The 20,750-nt window shown below is 42.3% G+C and overlaps 1 non-coding gene across 1 annotated transcript; it reads right to left on the reverse strand.

The window, feature by feature from the left end:
* Positions 1 to 718: 718 nt before the first annotated feature.
* Trnat-ugu lies at positions 719 to 793 on the reverse strand. The gene has a single exon. It is a non-coding gene; the product is annotated as a tRNA-Thr (tRNA).
* Between the last annotated feature and the right edge of the window lie 19,957 nt (positions 794 to 20,750).

The raw sequence follows: 20,750 nt of genomic DNA on the forward strand, positions 1-20,750 counted from the left end.
TCAATTCCTGTTTCGTAGAACATACTCTGTCGTTGACGGATCCACAACCGCACCAACTTATGCACTTCCTCTTCTGACTGAAACCGACGTCCATGCATGTCTTTCTTCAGGCCGCCAAGAATGTGAAAATCAAACGGTGAAAGATCCAGGCTGTAAGGAGGATGTTGTAGTGTTTCCCAACCACATTACTAAAGCGTAGCCTTCCTACGACTGACAGTGTAGGGGCGGGTGTTATCGTGCAACAGGATTATTCCGTCCGTCTGCATTCCGACGGCCGACCGAAGTGGCCGTGCGGTTCTAGGCGCTACATCTGGAACCGAAAGACCGCTACGGCCGCAGGTTCGAATCCTGCCTAGGGCATGGATGTGTGTGATGTCCTTAGGTTAGTTAAGTTTAATTAGTTCTAAGTTCTAGGCGACTGATGACCTCAGAAGTTAAGTCGCATAGTGCTCAGAGCCATTTGAACCATTTTTTTGCATTCCGACAGTCCGAGGACAAACGGTGAAACCAACAGTGGAAACATCCCACATATACCCTGCCAAGGAAATCTTCCTCTGCTTGTCGAGTTTCTCGAACGTGGAACCGCAATCATTGCAGTGCCCTATGAAGACACTTTGTAGAAACTGCGACGCACCATAAAGTCATAATTAGAATTATATTAATACCTTCAGCTGCTAACGGACGTTGATATATATCAACGGGGACAGGTGAAACTGAGTGCCCCGACCGGGACTCGAACCCGGGATCTCCTGCTTACATGGCGGACGCTCTATCCATCTGAGCCACCGAGGGCACAGAGAATAGCGCGACTGCAGGGACTATATCGCGCACGCTTCCCGCGAGACACACATTCTCACCTTGTATGACCACACACTACATTCGTAGTGTCCCACCCCAACACACTCATTAGTCGTGGAAGACATTCTTACCAAGTCCCGTAAGAGTTCATGGAGTATATGTGCATCTTCACAGAAGATGGTCATGGCCGGTGTTGCTAGAACTATATACCGGGTGATCAAAAAGTCAGTATAATTTTGAAAACTTAATAAACCACGGAATAATGTAGATAGAGAGGTAAAATGTGACTCACATGCTTGGAATGACATGGGGTTTTGTTAGAAAAAAAACACCCCATATTGCTAGACGCGTGAAAGAACTCTTGCGCGCGTCGTTTGGTGATGATCGTGTGCTCAGCCGCCACTTTCGTCATGCTTGGCCTCCCACGTCCCCAAACCTCAGTCCGTGCGATTATTGGCTTTGGGGTTACCTGAAGTCGCAAGTGTATCGTGATCGACCGACATCTTTAGGGATGCTGAAAGACAACATCCGACGCCAATGCGTCACCATAACTCCGGACATGCTTTACAGTGCTGTTAACAACATTATTCCTCGACTACAGCTATTGTTGAGGAATGATGGACATATTGAGCATTTCCTGTAAAGAACATCATCTTTGGTTAGTCTTATTTTGTTATGCTAATTATTGCTATTCTGATCAGATGAAGCGCCATCTGTCGGACATTTTTGAACGTCTGTATTGTTTTGGTTCTAATAAAACCTCATGTCATTCCAAGCATTTGTGTCAATTTGTACCTCTCTATCTACATTATTCCGTGATTTATTCAGTTTTCAAATTTATACTGACTTTTTGATCACCCGGTACTTACATGGATATGGTGTCTGTTCATTCGGACAGCTGAAGGTATTAATATAATTCTAATTTCGTTCTAGACGACTGCAGGTCATCAATGGTGTCTGTTCTTTCGGACATGTCCGAAAGAACGGACACCATATCCATATAAGTATATAGTTCTGGCAGCACCGGCCATTACCTTCTTCTTCTGTGCGGATGCACACATATTCCCAGAACTCTTACGGGACTTGGTAAGAATGTCTTCCACGAGTAATGAGTGTGTTGGGGTGGGACACTACGAATGTAGTGTGTGGTCATACATGGTGAGAATGTGGGTCTCGCGGCAGTCGTGCGCGAGATAGTTCCTGCAGTCGCGCTATCCCCTGTTCCTCTGTCGCTCAGATGGATAGAGCGTCTGCCATGTAAGCAGGAGATCCCGGGTTCGAGTCCCGGCCCGGGCACACATTATCAGCTGTCCCCGTTGATATATATCAGCGCCAGTTAGCAGCTGAAGGTATTAATATAATTCTAATTTCGTTCTAGACGGCTGCGGCCATGAATGGTGTCTGTTCTTTTGGACATCTCCGAAAGAACGAACACCATATCCATATAAGTCCATTCCACGGTCCCACTGTGGAGCGTGTTCGGTTTTCATTTGACTCCCCCTGATACGAGGCGTATTTTTTTTTAAGTCTGGACCGGTTTGAAATTAAAAAAAGACGTGCTAAGATATCTCAATAATTTTATTTCTACATGAAAGCCTGTACCTTAATCTACTTTTCTACATAATTTCCGTCAATATTGAGGCACTTGTCATAACGTTGTACCAGTTTTTGAATACCCTCCTCACAGAAGTCTGCCACCTGACTTGTTAACCACTGCATCACCACTGTTTTGACTTCGTCACCGTCTTGAAGACGCTGACGGCCAAGGTGTTTCTTCAAGTGCAGGAACAGATGGTAGTCACTGGGCGCAAGATCGGGGCTGTACGGAGGATGATCTAGAGTTTCCCATCGAAAAGATGTGATGAGATCTTTGGTCTGATACGCCACATGCGGACGGGCATTGTATTGCAGTAAAAGGATGCCCTTGCTCAACTTCCATGGACTGTTTCTTTGATTCTGGTGTAACGTAGGCCACCCATGTTTCATCGCCCGTAACAATTTGGCTTAAGAAATCATCACCGTCGTTGTGGTACCGCTCAAGAAAAGTCAATGCACTGTCTAAACGTTTGATTTTGTGTACATCCGTCAACATTTTCGGTACCCATCGTGCGCACAATTTTCGGTAATTCAAGTGCTCGCTCACAATTCCATACAAAACACTACGAGAAACGTTTGGGAAGTCATCCCGCAAGGAGGAAATCGTACAGCGTCTGTTTTCTCTCGCCTTATTGTCCACTACCTGCACCAAACTTTCATTAACGACCGAAGGACGAATGGTTCAAATGGCTCTGAGCACTATGGGACTCAACTGCTGAGGTCATTAGTCCCCTAGAACTTAGAACTAGTTAAACCTAACTAACCTAAGGACATCACAAACATCCATGCCCGAGGCAGGATTCGAACCTGCGACCGTAGAGGTCGTGCGGTTCCAGACTGCAGCGCCTTTAACCGCACGGCCACTTCGGCCCGACCGAAGGACGGCCACTCCGTTGTTCATCATCCACATTTGTGCGGCCATCTTTAAATGCTCTCACCCACTTTCTTACCATTCCATAACTCATAATGTTTTCTCTGTAAACTGCACAGATCTCACGATGAATATCGATCGCTTTTAGGCCTTTAGCACTAAGAAATCTTATAACAGCCCGTACTTCACAGTCGGCGGGACTCACGATTATCGGAGGCATCTTAAACACTCAGTACACAACGTAAACAAGGAATGACAGGCATCTGATCCACATGGCTGTAACGTGCAGCCACGTTTCGATCCCTGAGTCAGCAGATGGGGACGTTTGCAAGACAACAACCATCTGCACGAACAGTTCGACGACGTTTGCAGCAGCATGGACTATCACCTCGGGGACCATGGCTACGGTTACCCTTGACGCTGCATCACAGACAGGAGCGCCTTCGATGGTGTACTCAACGAAGAACCTGGACGCACGAATGGCAAAACGTCATTTTTTCAGATGAATCCAGGTTCTGTTTACAGCATCATGATGGTCGCATCGGTGTTTGGCGACATCGCGGTGAACGCACATTGGAAGCGTGTATTCGTCATCGCCATACTGGCGTATCACCCGGCGTGATGGTATGGGGTGCCATTGGTCACCTCTTGTTCGCATTGACGGCACTTTGAACAGTGGACGTTACATTTCAGATGTGTTACGACCCGTGGCTCTACCCTTCATTCGATCCCTGCGAAACCCTACATTTCAGCATGATAATGCACGACCGCATGTTGCAGGTGCTGTACGGGCCTTTCTGGATAAAGAAAATCTTCCACTGCTGCCCTGGCCAGCACACTCTCCAGATCTCTCACCAAATGAAAACGTATGTTCAGTGGTGGCCGAGCAAGTGCCTCGTCACAATACGCCAGTCACTACTCTTGATGAACGCGTTGGATTAGCCGAGCGGTCTTAGGCGCTGCAATCATGGACTGTGCGGCTGGTCCCAGCGGAGGTTCGAGTCCTCCCTCGGACATGGGTGTGTGTGTTTGTCCTTAGGATAATTTAGGTTAAGTAGTGTGTAAGCTTAGGTACTGATGACCTTAGCAGTTACGTCCCATAAGATTTCACACACATTTGAACAAAAGTTGAGATATTTTAGCATGTCTTTTTTAATTTCAAAACGGTACTTACTTAAAAAACACGCCTCGTAGTAACTAGATTTAGAATATTTCATCTTGTCTTCGCCGCTACATCCCCCTCCCTCCGACGCAAAACGCTATATACTTCGCCTCGCGGAGGTATGAAACGCTGAGTCGTGCTGTAGTAGTGATGAGGACAGGAGTTGCGAACAGCTGCGACTCTCCATTGTGGAGGCGGCGGAATCGCGTTACTCGGTTCGGTAAGTTGTGTCGTACGCGGCGCGCTGGCGGGGACTGCAGCAGGGGCTGTGCGCAGGCGCGCGGAGTCGCCTCGCTCTTGGCTCCGAGTCGGGCGCTCAGTTCGCACTCTGCGCCGCGCCGCTTCGCGCCTTAACGGTGAGTCCCGCAACACAGGCGCCGCGCTCTGCACACCAACCAGCCTCGCCCCTGCATCCTACCAAATTTTATCATTCATTTATTAATTATTTGAATAATTATAATCTATCGCATTAAGTCTCAATTTTTTTCCTATTGAAAACGAATGCGTTTCGAAGCTTCACCTCTATTTTCAAATACGATTTGAATGTGTAATTGGGAATACAGTACCACTGGCTTGCGTTGATTAATTGGTCATCCGGTACCAGCTTATGTCAGCAGACTAATAAGTTCATTTAAAAATTAAAGTCACAGTTAATGAAGAAAATTACAAGGGAAGATATATACAATTATAAGGTATCCACAACTGATTATGCAGCAGAGCAATGGCTGTTTACACTACAAAATAACAAAATTTTGTATCACGGCTTGGAACTAAATAAAATAATACCGGTTATATAAATAAAATATAAAGAAAGTAACTCTGATGTTAGAAAAAATATTTTTCGCTGCAAATGTTGGAAATGCAACTAAAGATCTTGCCAGTGATATTTTCCAAAGTTGAGCGTAGTGTACTAAACGAGATGGGTGGTGGATAAACAGTGAATCATTTCAAGCAGCTGAAGACTATTTGTCGATACCATTCTTGAGTACTGACTTAAAGCTTCGAAAGACGTTCCTCTTAATCAGGAAAAAAACTGAGGTTCACGATGGTTTACTATTGTTGGAAAAAATTTTTAGCATAAAAGCACCAATAAGATGAAATATTATTTTAACAATGTTTTCATGTTTTAATCGTAAGATTCACCTGCAGGAAGCCAAGATTTTATTATGTCACTGTAATGCTCTATTGTTTTGCACTCAAATTGGCAAATCTTTGCAAGTTCGTCAGTTTTCCAATGTCTTTCCACACCTACTATTGCCTTCCTTCCAGTAAAAAATTTCTGCGATCGTAACTTAACTTTCTAATAATGAAAATACGACAAACTGCAACTAATAATACAGTTTGCTGTTTGTCACTGTGAACTTACATCATAAAAACGACACGTCTGCGCAACACGGATGGCTTAATCATCCAGAATTTAATAACAATATGTAACTTACATCCTTTTGCATAGGTCTAAGATGTATGGCCATGTGTATACCGATGAGGCATATACACACACTCTCAGAACACTATGAGCGCACCATTCGAATGTTTATATACAACAATTTTAAATGCCTCACAGACATTTCCAAACAGCTTCAATCTATGCATTATTATGCAAGTGAGGTTGGACATTGGTATTAAATCGTGAAACGTTAATGTAAGGCAATATTTAAAGAGCAAAACGTAGCGTATTTCTTTCACGGGCCATCTTAATTTTATTAGAAACATATAATTGTGTGATTTTTTTGTCGAAAATCGTGAAAGAGACACTAGATTCTACTTCCGAAAGAGCAAGAGCTGTCACGCACGAAATAGAGGCCGCAACTGCCTGTACTCGAAAGGAAGCGCCCAAATCCATTTACTCCCACAATTTAATTTCCGCTGGTTCTAGCACACTCCTAACTGGCGCATTTCCCCTAACTCACTATGTGAGTTGCTCCCATGAGAGGATGCGTGGGGATACTTTCCGGTCTCGTTTGGTAAGAGTTCATTTATAAGGTATTTCGATGTCTCGTGTTCACACTACTCTCATCCGACCACGGAAAGTATGTGCGTGGCGTGACAGAGGCGCATTTCCCAACTGTTTCTACAGGGTGCGGTTCGGTCACTATAAATGAAATTTCGTGAGTGCGAAAAAGGCGCCTTGGGACCAAAAATGTTACCATTAAGACTTCTTAGCACAGACAGGCAGCCCTACAACTGACAAAGGGAAACTGCTCACATTGTTATTGCGGTCAGAGAAAACGAAAAGGCCAACGGTCTTGAAGAAGACTGTAAACAAGGCAATCAAACATGTTACACAGATTTAAAAGGAATGCACTTTGTCAGATCAGATCTGGAAGACTAGAAATTTAAGAAGTTGCCGTTATCAAATCAGAGAGTAAAGTATTAAAATGGTTACGTTTGAAAGTACCTGTGCATTACTCGGAATAACTGACTGTAAGGGGTTTGCTTTGAAAATGAAGGAATTTCAGATGGCAGTGGAATTTCATCTCCTTAGACGAAATTCTGTCCGCCTCTAAAATCGAAACACATTAAGTTATAAGGGACATCAGAAAAGAAGAGACAGATGGAAGAAGTAGGTGAATTCTTTATTATTTCAAAAGTAGTCGCCTTAACGGTTAATACATTTGTCGCACTGTGAGGCAAGTCGATGACTGTATCTCAGTTGCCAACTGAAACATGACTTCGTAGTTTGTTTTATTTTGTAACATAAATAGCTATTTCATCGCATTAAGCTTTGTACGACGAACTGAAATTACCCCAGCTATGAACAATACATGTTGTAACGTGGTGTTCTTGTATTGCATCAACTTAGTAGTAAATTCATTCTTTGCCGGCCGTGGTGGCCGAGCGGTTCTAGGCGCTTCAGTCTGGAACCGCGCGACCGCTACGGTCGCGGATTCGATTCTTGCCTCGGGCATAGGTGTGTGTGATGTCCTTAGGTTAGGTAGGTTTAAGTAGTTCTAAGTTCTAGGGGACTGATGACCTCAGCTGTTAAGTCCCATAGTCCTCAGAGCCATTTGAACCATTTTGGAAATCCATACTTTCCTGGAACGCTTTTTGCCACTTACCACCACTGAAACTCGATGTACGTTTGTTATGATGTCCAATAATGAAGTAACTGCCTGTATGAAAAATGTTCTCATATAGTAAAGATTTCCGTCTGCAAAATACGTTGCTACCGTCGCCTGCCTTTCGTTTGACAGGACTTTTCTTCAATTTTTCCCAACAAAATTGTAATTTTATGTATTTTCTTTTAGTTTTCAATGTTACGTGTCCTTTTTAACGTTTGTGCGAAGACTGGTTTCTGGTCAAGTTCCGTAACTTTGATTTTTCCGTAAAAGAAAAATATATTACTAAAACAAAACCTTGTTAAAACTTGCGAAATGTATGCCGGACTGTAAGGAGACCATTGTGATTTATTTTGTTTTTGGATGAGTGAGATGGAGCTATTCTGGTACTGACTAAAATTAAATACTGTATACTGAACTAAAGTACATTATTTTTGAAAAATTTCGTCGGTTGCCATAGCAGAACTGTACGGAACACTGAAATGAAAACGAGACAAACGGGGAAAAAAATGGGAAAAAATTAGGGAAACTTCATTATTTCAAAAAGGATCGCCTTAATTGTCAGCACATTTATGCCACTGTGAGGTAGCACAATCAATGTTTTCAATGGAAAAATGTTTGCCGGTACCTAAGGAACCATGATTGTACCCAGTGGTGCACCTCGTCCGAAGCAAATCAACAGCCACAAACGTCTTTCATCAGGACTCCAAAAATACTGAAGGTGCATGGACAGCGATCGGGACTGTATGGAAGGGCTTCCCACCGAAATTCTGCACAGTAGTCGGAACAACGTTGGAAACATTTGGGCCTGCCCACATGTTTCCAAGGTTGTTTCAAGTGCGCTGTAGAAGTTTCGCTGGGAAGCCCTCACACGTCCTCCATACAGTCCCAGAGCTTCCCGTAAGATTTCCATGTTCCCATATTTCTTCGGACGAAGAGGTGCACCATTGGGTACGATCATGGTTCCGTAGATACCGGCGAACATTTTTTCCGCGAAAACATTGTTTGTCTTTCCTCACAGTGGGATAAATATACCGACAATTAGGGTGATTACTCTGTGGGAATCAGCATGGGTTTCGAAAAAGTCGATCGTCTGAAACCCAGCTCACGCTATTCGTCCACGAGACTCAGAGGGCCATAGACACGGGTTCACAGGTAGATGCCGTGTTTCTTGACTTCCGCAAGGCGTTCGATACAGTTCCCCACAGTCGTTTAATGAACAAAGTAAGAGCATATGGACTATCAGACCAATTGTGTGATTGGATTGAAGAGTTCCTAGGTAACAGAACGCAGCATGTCATTCTCAATGGAGAGAAGTCTCCGAAGTAAGAGTGATTTCAGGTGTGCCGCAGGGGAGTGTCGTAGGACCGTTGCTATTCACAGTATACATAAATGACCTTGTGGATGACATCGGAACTTCACTGAGGCTTTTTGCGGATAATGCTGTGGTATATCGAGAGGTTGTAACAATGGAAAATTGCACTGAAACCCAGGAGGATCTGCAGCGAATTAACGCATGGTGCAGGGAACGGCAATTGAATCTCAATGCAGACAAGTGTAATGTGCTGCGAATACATAGAAAGAAAGATCCCCTACCATTTAGCTACAATATAGCAGGTCAGCAACTGGAAGCAGTTAATTCCATAAATTATCTGGCAGTACGCATTAGGAGTGATTTAAAATGGAATGATCATATAAAGTTGATCGTCGGTAAAGCAGATGCCAGACTGATATTCATTGAAAGAATCCTAAGGAAATGCAATCCGAAAACAAAGGATGTAGGTTACAGTACGCTTGTTCGCCCAGTGCTTGAATACCTCTCAGCAGTGTGGGATCCGTACCAGATAGGGTTGATAGAAGAGACAGAGAAGATCCAAGGGAGAGCAGCGCGCTTCGTTACAGGATCATTTAGTAATCGCGAAAGCGTTAGGGTGATGATAGATAAACTCCAGTGGAAGACTGCAGGAGAGACGCTCAGTTGCTCGGTACGGGCTTTTGTTGAAGTTTCGAGAACATGCCTTCACCGAGGAGTCAAGCAGTATATTGCTCCCTCCTACGTATATCTCGCGAAGAAACCATGAGAATAAAATCAGAGAGATTAGAGCAAACACAGAGGCATACCGACAATCCTTCTTTCCACGAACAATACGAGACTGGAATAGAAGGGAAAACCGATAGAGGTACTCAAGGTACCCTCCGCCACACACCGTCAGGTGGCTTGCAGAGTATGGATGTAGATGTAGATGTAGACGTAAATAATAAACAGCTTACCCATTTCTCACATGTGTATCGTTTTCATTTGCATGCCCCTTATCGTTCTGCTATGACGATCGAAGAAGTTTATCAGGCATGAAATATTTTAGTTTAATATACAGTATAAAACTTTAGTCAATACCACGATAGCTCCCTCTCCCTCATCCCAAAATAAAATACATCACAATGTCCCCCTTACAGTCAGGGAAGTTTGAGCGAGATTTTGTTTCCGTAATAAATGTTTCTTTTACGTAAAAGTCAAAACTACGATCTTTAACCAGAAGCCAGTCTTCACACACGCGTTACAAAGGACAGGCAACATTAATAACGAAAAGAAAATACATGAAATTACATTTTTGTCAGGAAAAACTAAAATCAAATCCTGTCAAGCGAAAGGTAGCTGACGGTAGCAATTTACTTCCTGCACGAATTCTCTAGCGTATGAGAATATTTCTTGATACAGCCAGTTGCTTCGTTATTGGACGCCAAAACCAATGTACATAGTTTCCGTTTTGGTAAGTGGCAAAACACGTTCCCGAGAAGTGTGGAATTACTACCCAGTCGACGTAATACAAGAAGACCACGTAACAACACGTACTGTTCACAGCCGGAGTAATTTCAATTCATCGTATATATGCATAATGCGCTGACGTATCTATTACTATAACGATATAGAACATAAAATACGAAACTGCAGATACCAGATTTCTGGTACGGATAGTATTTCGAATACAGTTTAAATCAGATCTGGAACTTGGCACGCTTACGGGTAGGAAGACAAATGTAACCTCTTTGAAATTTAACAAAACTATTTTTAAAGCCTATCATTTTCCAAAGAAAGTCCTTGAGTCAGGGAGAGCTTTGCCTACAGGGAAAATAGTGGGTGCGCGGACTCGGATTCATTGCGCTCAAACTGCGACCACCTGTTAGGACAGAACGTCTGCCACTGCCTTCTCCGTTCTCCAACGATTTTCGCCCCTGCAGTATTACTTGTCACCCTATTTCTTATGCATCTAGTCAGATCTCTCCATAATACAGCACCGTTCATAATCCTCGTTTCAGCAGAAAAATATCATCCCTAGGAGGGACGTTCTATAGGAAACGTTTTATGTATTTTCAACGTGACATGAGTTTGCTTCATAAAATACCACACAGTAGTTGTAAACCACTATTGCGTTATGGATTCCAATAGTGCACTCATCCTATGTTTTCTGGTACAGAATTCAGTGCAGTTCCGCGTAACATCTGAAATTTAGAGATTGTCCCAGATATCAGCTTCCCACTTACCTTTCGTCCGTTGGGAAGTCCGTTACTGCTCGCTTTCAGTGCTGATACTGAAATCCAAAAATTTACAGTTAGCTTTAGGTGGTGGACGACGTTTCACTACATTCTTGATAGGTTCTTTTACTTTGTCTGACTTAATGGTGTGTGGACATCTCAGGCATCACAACGAATACCAGTGATTAGCCTGCTGAATTTGATTTCCTCAAAACATTAACTGATTTCTTTCCACTGTAATGAGTAATTTTGCGGATAAATAATGTCTAAAGGAAATCTTGGCTTCCTGATCTATGTAACTGAATACGATAATGTAGCATATTTGTTTTCAGTTTTTAACCTAAGGCAATTGTAATTACTGTGTTGCTTACCCAATCGTCAAATGACAAATCATTGAAAGTGTTTCAATACAGAAGTAAAATAACATATCTTTGAACACTTCAACTAAATAAGTTATTGGTGTCATGTATTCTTAATATGCCACTTTTACGGCCTAATTGTGGTAAAACACTGGACTTCAAACTTGATTTAATTTAGTGTCTGTCCCTGAAAAGATAAAGCTGTCCTCAACTCACAGTTTGTTTTGAAATGTGCAGTGCTTGACTAGTCATGATCGTGTTGAAAGTAGTATTTCCTTGTCTTTCTCCGAACTTCCAACTGATTTATCCGGTTACTTATAGAAAGACCTACAGTTAACGATATTACTGGGCCCGTATTTCCCATAAATTTGTCATAACTGAGTTGCCTCTTCATCTCCAATCAGATCTCCGTCGACGGGGTGCTACAGCAAAAGAAGACGCTGAAGTTGTTGCAGCAGAACTAGGTAAAATAAGTTTCTCATGATGGGATATCCATAACTCTTACTCACATAAATGATAAAATTCGCTACAGTTGTAAAAAAATATTTGTTTCTAAAAGGGAAAGCACTAACCGATTTCAGGATATGCGTCCCATCTTCAGGTGCATATTAAAATGTTTGTCCACGAAGTATGCATAACTACAGTTAAAATATATTAAAATATGTTTAAAAAAGTGTTTCCCTGATACATGCAATATTTTAACATGCATAACTAGGGTTAAAATGTGTTAAAATAGTGCATATACCAGGCTTACACTATTTTGACATATTTTAACCTTAGTTATGCATCCTTTGTGTACTCTGATTTTAATACGCACCAGAAGATGGGGCATATATCCTAAACCGGGCAGTGTTTTCTTTTTAGAAACAAATAATTTTTACAAATGGAGCGGATTTTGTCGTTGATGATAAGCAGAATACAGTCTGTCGTATTTAATAAGGGTTTTATGTTCTCTCACTATTGTTCAGGCACTCTAAACGTCACAATTTGATGCTGTCTATTAAAACCGTAATGTGAATTTCGTTACACGATGAAAGTTGTGGCTTAGCTGTATTATGTTTAATGAATGTCTTACCTTATCACTCTGTGAGTGCCGAATATTTTTGTGAATGCTTTTCATGTATACTCTTTTTGACGTCTTTAGGTCATAAGGGAAATTAGAGGATTACTCTCATAGTGGACATGAAATACGGCAGAATATGATCGCCGGAGATTTATTGTTAATGAGGGCAGCCAGTGACGAGTAAAATCTAATTCCTCTCTGCTCTGTCTTCATTATCTTATTTTTAGTTCTATCCGCCCGTCATTGAGCGTGAAATGTACATTTAATAATCCTATCCGCCTAATGGGGTCGTTACGCCCTTGGATTACTCCCACTGCTGGGTCCAGCTTTTATGATTCTACAATCCGTTTTCGTCCCTGTACTGTGCGTGACGTAATGTCCCGGCTGATTTACGAAGAGATTTGTGGAGGTCCTTGCCTTCTTTTCCGTTGTATTTTAAGGCCTTCATTTTACCTGTTTCTCGTGTAGTTGCCCTGTCCCTCCAGTCATATTTTTCCCGTCAAAATCCGTCACGTTTACGTACACCTATAAAGATTTCCATCTTTGCACTGTTGTCATTTGTGGGATAAAAAAAAATGGTTCAAATGGCTCTGAGCACTATGGGACTTAACATCTGAGGTCATCAGTCCCCTAGAACGTAGAACTATTTAAACCTAACTAACCTAAGGACATCACACACATCCATGCCCGAGGCAGGATTTGAACCTGCGACCGGAGCGGTCACGCGGTTCCAGACTGAAGCGCCTAGACCCCACGGCCACACCGGCCGGCCTTTGTGGGATAAGTTACATATAAAAATTTATGTATGTACTACAGTTTATGTCACAGAAATCCTTAAAAATTAAACTTTTGGCAAAGAGATAGAAACAACCTTCTCTCCCCCTTCCCCCAATTATCGAAAAAATGACGCCTTTTCAATATCTTAGATCTATGCATTTACAAAACTTCACCCCGTGTTTGCTTCAGTCTATAATCGTTAGATCAGTGCCAACCTCCCAAAACTCTACTTCCATCTTACTGGGTACGATCACTTAAACACATTACTCGGTGAACCTCTCCATTCTGCAACACACTTCTGTTTTTGTTAAGCACACTAAAGATATTTGTAATTATTCAGGAGAAGGGTTAGTTCTAGAGTCAAATATCGCTGTCATCCGATTAGCATTAGTAACTATTGGTAATATACTCTGGTTGAGCCTTTCTTTTTTCCTTCTGAAAGAGATTTTGGAACAAGTTAACGGACCGAGGAGATAGGTTCGAATCTCCGTCCGTCTGTCTTTATTTATTTATACCTTAGTTGCCTTATGTCATTGAAGGTAAATGCTGGTTTGGTTTCTGGAGTGGGCCGCGGTGGCTTCCGTTCTTGTTCTTCGGTCCGTAGTTCAGTTTCTTGTTCTTTTTTTTCCTTTATTTATTTTCAATTTCCCCCGAAGGGGGCGGGCTGGCAGCAGCTTAGTACGCTGCTCTACAGCCTACAGACTTTTTTAAAAACGGAAGAAGAAAAGAAACAAGAAAAACAGGCCATAAAACGGTGACTTAAAGTATAAAATGGCGGAAAAATACGGGAAGTTAAAACAGAAAGCAAAAGGGGTTGGCAAATTTAATAAAATACACAAGAATTAGACAAGTAACATAGTAGACACACAATTAAAAACATGGCGACAGTCTGGTTTCTGTTTGCAAGAGATAAAAAAATCACACCCAGCGACAGTATGATGGCCGTTCGCAACACTTCTCAAAAGATACAACACGGAACACTTACTGTAAAACACTCACTGTAAAACACTGCACCAAAATGGCGGCACAAAGATGACACTTTTGAGCCAAAGGCAGATGGGGGGGGGGGGGGGACCTGGAGGAGGGGGAAAACAAGGAGGGAGGAGAGGAAAAAACGAAAGGGGGGGAACCAAGGAGGGAGAGGTCTCATATTTCCTGTTCGAGAGACATGGTTTAGGTTCCCAGTGGATTCCCTAAATTTGCTTAAGGTGAATGCCGAGATTTTTCCTTTAAAACCAACACGATGAATTTTCTTCCCCATAAATGACTTATTAAAGTTTGTTATTCGTCTACAGGGTGGTCCATTGATAGTGACTGGGCCAAATATCTCACGAAATAAGCGTCAAGCAAAAAACTACAAAGAACCAAACTTATCTAGCTTGAAGGGGGAAACAAGATGGAGCTATGGTTGGACCTCTAGATGGCGCTCCCATAGGTCAAACGGATATCAACTGCGTTTTTTTAAGTAGGAACCCTCAATTTTTATTACATATTCGTGTAATACGTAAAGAAATATTAATGTTTTAGTTGGACCACTTCTTTCGCTTTGTGATGGATGGCGGTGTAATAGTCACAAACATATGGCTCACAATTTTAGACGAACAGTTGATAACAGATGGGGTTTTTAAATTAAAATACAGAACGTAGGTACGTTTGAACATTTTATTTCGTTTGTTCCAATGTGATACATGTCCCTTTCTGAACTTATCATTTCTGAGAACGCATGCTGTTACAGCGTGATTACCTGTAAGTACCACATTAATGCAATAAATGCTCAAAATTACGTCCGTCAACCTCAATGCATTTGGCAATACGTGTAACGACATTCCTCTCAACAGCGAGTAGTTCGCCTTCCGCAATGTTCGCACATGCATTGACAATGCGCTGACGCATGTTGTCAGGCGTTGTCGGTGGATCACGACGGCAAATATTCTTCGCCCGCATCTCGTGGTCGTGCGGTAGCGTTCTCGCTTCCCACGCCCGGGTTCCCGGGTTCGATTCCCGGCGGGGTCAGGGATTTTCTCTGCCTCGTGATGGCTGGGTGTTGTGTGCTGTCCTTAGGTTAGTTAGGTTTAAGTAGTTCTAAGTTCTGGGGGACTGATGACCATAGATGTTAAGTCCCGTAGTGCTCAGAGCCAGCCAAATATTCTTCAACTTTCCCCACAGAAAGAAATCCTGGGACATCAGATCCGGTGAATATGCGGGCCATGGTATGGTGCTTCGACGACCAATCCACCTGTCATGAAATATGCCATTCAGTACCGCTTCAACCGCACGCGAGCTATGTGCCGGACATCCATCATGTTGGAAGTACATCGCCATTCTGTCATGCAGTGAAACATCTTGTAGTAACATCGGTAGAACATTACGTAGCAAATCAGCATACATTGCATCATTTAGTTTGCCATCGTTAAAATGGACGCCAATTATCCTTCCTCCCATAATGCCGCACCATACATTCACCCGCCAAGATCGCTGATGTTCCACTTGTCGCAGTCATCGTGGATTTTCCGTTGCCCAATATTGCATATTATGCCGGTTTACGTTACCGCTGCTGGTGAATGACACTCCGTCGCCAAATAGAACGCGTGCAAAAAATCTGTCATCGCCCCGTAATTTCTCTTGTGCCCAAAAAAATGGTTCAAATGGCTCTGAGCACTATGGGACTCAACAGCTGTGGTCATCAGTCCCCTAGAACTCAGAACTACTTAAATCTAACTAACCTAAGGACATCACACACATCCATGCCCGAGGCAGGATTCGAACCTGCGACCGTAGCAGCCGCGCGGTTCCGGACTGCGCGCCTAGAACCGCGAGACCACCGCGGCCGGCTCTTGTGCCCAGTGGCAGAACTGTACACGACGTTCAAAGTCGTCGCCATGCCATTCCTGGTGCATAGAAGTATGGTACTGGTGCAATCGATGTTGATGTAGCATTCTCAACACCGACGTTTTTGAGAGTCCCGATTCTCGCGCACTTTGTCTGTTACTGGTGTGCGGGTTAGCCGCGACAGCAGCTGAAACACCTACCTGGGCATCGTCATTTGCTGTAGGTCGTGGCTGACGTTCCACATGTGGCTGACCACTTCCTGGTTCCTTAAATAACGTAAATATAGGGCGAACGGTCCGGACACTTGGATGATGTCGTCCAGGATACCGAGCAGCATACATATCACACGCCCGTTGGGAATTTTGATCACAATAGCCATAAATCAACACTATATCGACCTTTTCCGCAATTGGTAAACGGTCCATTTTAACACGGGTAATGTATCACGAAGCAAATACCGCCCGCATTGGCGGATTGTTACGTGATACCACGTACTTATACGTTTGTGACTATTACAGCGCCATCTATCACAAAGAGAAAAAAGTGGTCCGACTAAAACATTCATTTTTCCTTATGTAATACACGAATATGTAATAAAAAATGGGAGTTCCTATATAAGAAAAACGCAGTTGATATCCGTCTGAAATATGGCAGCGCCATCTAGCGGGCCAACCATAGCGCCATCTGGTTTCCCCCTTCAAGCTAGACGAGTTTCGTTCTTTGTAGTTTTTTCGTTTGATGCCTATTTCGTGAGATATTTGGTCCGGTCACTATCAATGGACCACTCCGTATAATGACCTAGTTGTCGACAAGGAATTAATCCCTGATCTTTATTCCTTCCATTTCTTTCCAAGCTAGTGTTCATTATTTATTGCCCTAAAGCCAGCTGGAGACACAGATTCAACATTCCTTTCTACATCCGTCTTTCCTGAATTAATGCTGATCTATCAAATTACAATGCCAACGGCCCTGCCGCAGCGGTAATACTGATTTCTGTCAGAACACCGAATTTAAGTGCTGTCGGGATTGGCTAGCACTTGGATGGGTAACCGTCGGGGTCTACCAAGGGCCGTTGGCAAACGGGGTGCACTCACCTGTTGTGAGGCCAACTGAGGATCTATTTGAGTGAGAAGTGGCTGCTCCGCTCACGATAACTGACAAGGCCGGGAGAACGGTGTGCTGACCACAAGTACCTCCATATCTGCATTCAGCGACGCCAATCGGCTGAGGATGACACGGCTGTCCGATGGTTCCGTTGCAACTTCCGAGGCCCCTTCGTACGGAGTTTATAAAATTACAATCACTGCACAAGAAGGAATATTGTTTCGACAAACTACATCAAATTTTTGTTCTGATATGAAGGAAGAACACATCCATACGTTCCATTAATGCTAACATTTAGGTATATTCTTAGCATTTTACCAGTAACTAATAAACCTCGTAAAGATCATCGATGTTTATGAAAGGCCTCAACGTTGAACTTTCATGCATCAAATAGACAGAAAACCGTTGTTTCAGCTTCTTATGTATGAAATCGTTGACATTCAGTACATGTTTTCATTGTGCGTAACATAGCATTCGTGGAAATTCACCGTCACATATTTTTACGCTCATATAATTTACTACCACAATAAATTTGTCGTCGGAATATTTCGGTTCTACCAAGAGAGCTGTTTGTGTGTAGAAATTTACCGCTATGATTCGTCGTTAATTTTCTGTTGTGGATCGGTCTATAGCCGTTTTCGCAATATTATCGCTTAAAGGTGGCGCAGCAAGACGCCCGAGCGAATTCCTGTTGATATACGTCAGCCCACACCAGCTCTAAACTAAGTGGAGCGTACCTCATCACGCCATTCATTTGGTGCTTGTGCACCTCGTTTGCCTTAATGAAGTCCTTAGGAAGAGGTGTGCTTTGAAGCAAGGCAATGCCAGTGATGCGTGGTCTGAAAATCAATATCTCTGAAGCGTAATAACAGGTGTTAACTTGTTGCTCGCTACAGAATACCGAGTGTCGGGGCCTCCGCGTGGCATTCGTAGTATGCTATGTTCGCGCAACATACCCTATCGAGAAAATTACTCCATTTATCGTAACTGTTTGCACGCCTTCTTTCCTGCAGCAAATCTCATAACGAAAAGAACGTTTCTCCTGAATGCATATTAGTTTTGCTTTCTGCCCATACATACCTTCCAGTGAGAGATGGAACCATTTGAAAAGCACATTTGTTTCGCCTCACCAAGAGCACTACAAACAACCATTAAAGTTTCAGACCAGTCCAATCGCATTACAGTATCAAGATTTTATGAACCCAACACGAACAACAATGAATGATGGATGTGCTGACGTAGAACAAGGAGGAACTCATCGAGGTTCTGGAGTACTGAATGCAAAGCTGTATCGATCGCTGTCGCCCACTTGTTTGTAGTGACATCTCGAAGACGCTGCTCATACAGTTGCCGTACGTCCACATGCAATTCCGCTCCTGCCGACACTTTGTGTAGAACTCACAAAGTGAGAGCTAAACAGGGTATATCCCACTACACGAAACACATTCCACGATATGGCTAATGAATGACTTCTGCCATTCCTTTTGCAGCACGTAGATGTTGGGTGGTCTATGTAATTGACTGAAATGGAGAACAAGTCATCAGAAAACATTCTATACGTCCGTAGTAGTTTAAATCAGACAAAGAGAATAGAATAGACAACCAAGATCTTACACCAGTGCAATTATCTGCGAAGCAGTGTGCGTTTTTACAGGCATTTTCTTGCAAAGGAAACAGTTTCGGAAATGTTTAGTATACAACACGCATTAATATTAGTTGTTGTTTGTCTTATGACCGGTGTGCACATGTGAAGAAACACTACGCTATGAGAAAATTGTATAAGGATCAATCAAATGAAAACGAGACATGGAAAAAAATAAGAAACTGTTTATTATTTTAAAAGTAATCGTCATAACTGTTAATACATTTATCCCACTGTGAGACAAGTCTGACCGCAACGTAAGCCCGTGTGTTGCTAAGATTACGCTGCCGAAGTTTCGCTTGGAAGCTGTTACACATCTTCTACACAGTATACAGTCTCGATCTCTCTCCATGCAATAGGTTTTTTCTTTATGTACCTCTGAAGAAGACATTTGTGGCCGTCTATTTGCTTCGGACGAAGAGGTGGACGCCTTGGTACAATCATGATTCCGTAGGCAACCCCAAACATTTTTCCATGATGGCTTTGGCTGCCTTGTCTCATAGTGGGATAAATGTGTTAACAGCAATGGTGATTAGTTTTAAAACAATAAATAGTTTACTTACTTTTTCCCATATGTCTCCTTTTCATTCCAGTGCCCCTAATCCCTAAAGATATGAAAGTTGATCACAATAAATGAGCTACTTTCGCATCTCAGCTGCACGAGTTGGTTTTAGTGAGAAAAACTTGTGTAAACCCTTATTCAGATATTAGACGTCTTCGAGACATGACTTAAGTGGCTTCATATCTATTAATCGAAACCTCAGAGATCAGATGCTGTAAAATATAATATTTTTATGTGACGTCACCTCTTCGTCACGTCTTAGCAAATTAGTCATTTACTGACCCCCCCCTCTCACAATTTTCTTCCTAAATTGCGACGTAATTTATATACGGCCCCTTTCAAGTCAATATTAATTTCGAAGTCGCAGTTACATCGACATTTATTTTGAGGAAAATTAACCATATTGTCTTAACCGCTGCATTAAATGTTAAGAAACTTTTAGGGACAAGTCTAGAATTATACTGAAATCTAAAGACACTCAATATTCTCATCACAACCTTGCTTCATAAGATTTTATCATTCTGCGATATTCACAGTCATTAATTTAAAAGTTAACTGGACGATTCGAAGCGAAATTGCGTGGTTTTATGTTAAGTCAAATCTAAATTATGCAGCGTTGAAAAATATTAAGTTCTCTTAAATAGATATTTTTATGTCACGTACTATTTTCTATAAAAATGAGAATCTGTGGCCCAAATTGCCTTAAAAGGACTAGTAGAAAATATAAGTTTTTTTACATATTACAACCGAGAACTTTGCCGTGTGTAGGCAGTAGAATCGAAACGAATATGAGTACACACGCAAGAATCGAAAATGAGTATAAAATAAGGTTAAACAATACTTCAGTTGTAATTACTATATTGGTCTTACTGTGTACGTAACGAATTTAGTTATTTTCCAACATTTTGGCTTCAGCTGCAGCAAATCATTCACCACGACTTCAGTAGTGCTTGTGGTAGATTGGAACTAATGGATCCTTCATATGGTTCTGAAAGTAGATTGCAATTAATGGATCCTTCATATGATTCTGTAATTTGTATCGTAAATCACAATAGTAAGAAAGTGTTCCGTGTTACTTTAGAACAAAGAGAACCTGTTGCTGCACATGTGCCATAACGATGCAGTAGGTTTATTTATCGTTTTTACAACAATTTAGGTAAATAACACAGGAAAAAATAGTAATTTTGACGATAATTATGTTGTAATGGTTGAAGAGATGCTGAGCTAACAAACTAGCTCAGTCCAAAGAAATAATTTACTCGTCTAAGTAATGACTGACTGAAGTTTCACTTTCTCATCTTTATATTTTGAAAACGGTTCTTAAGTTCTGCAGCAATTATGAGTAAAATAATGTCTCCTAGCTCTATTTCCCTCACGCGCCATCGACCGTCGCTAGT

Source organism: Schistocerca americana, chromosome X (genome assembly GCF_021461395.2).
Source record: "Schistocerca americana isolate TAMUIC-IGC-003095 chromosome X, iqSchAmer2.1, whole genome shotgun sequence".
Lineage (NCBI taxonomy): Eukaryota > Metazoa > Arthropoda > Insecta > Orthoptera > Acrididae > Schistocerca > Schistocerca americana.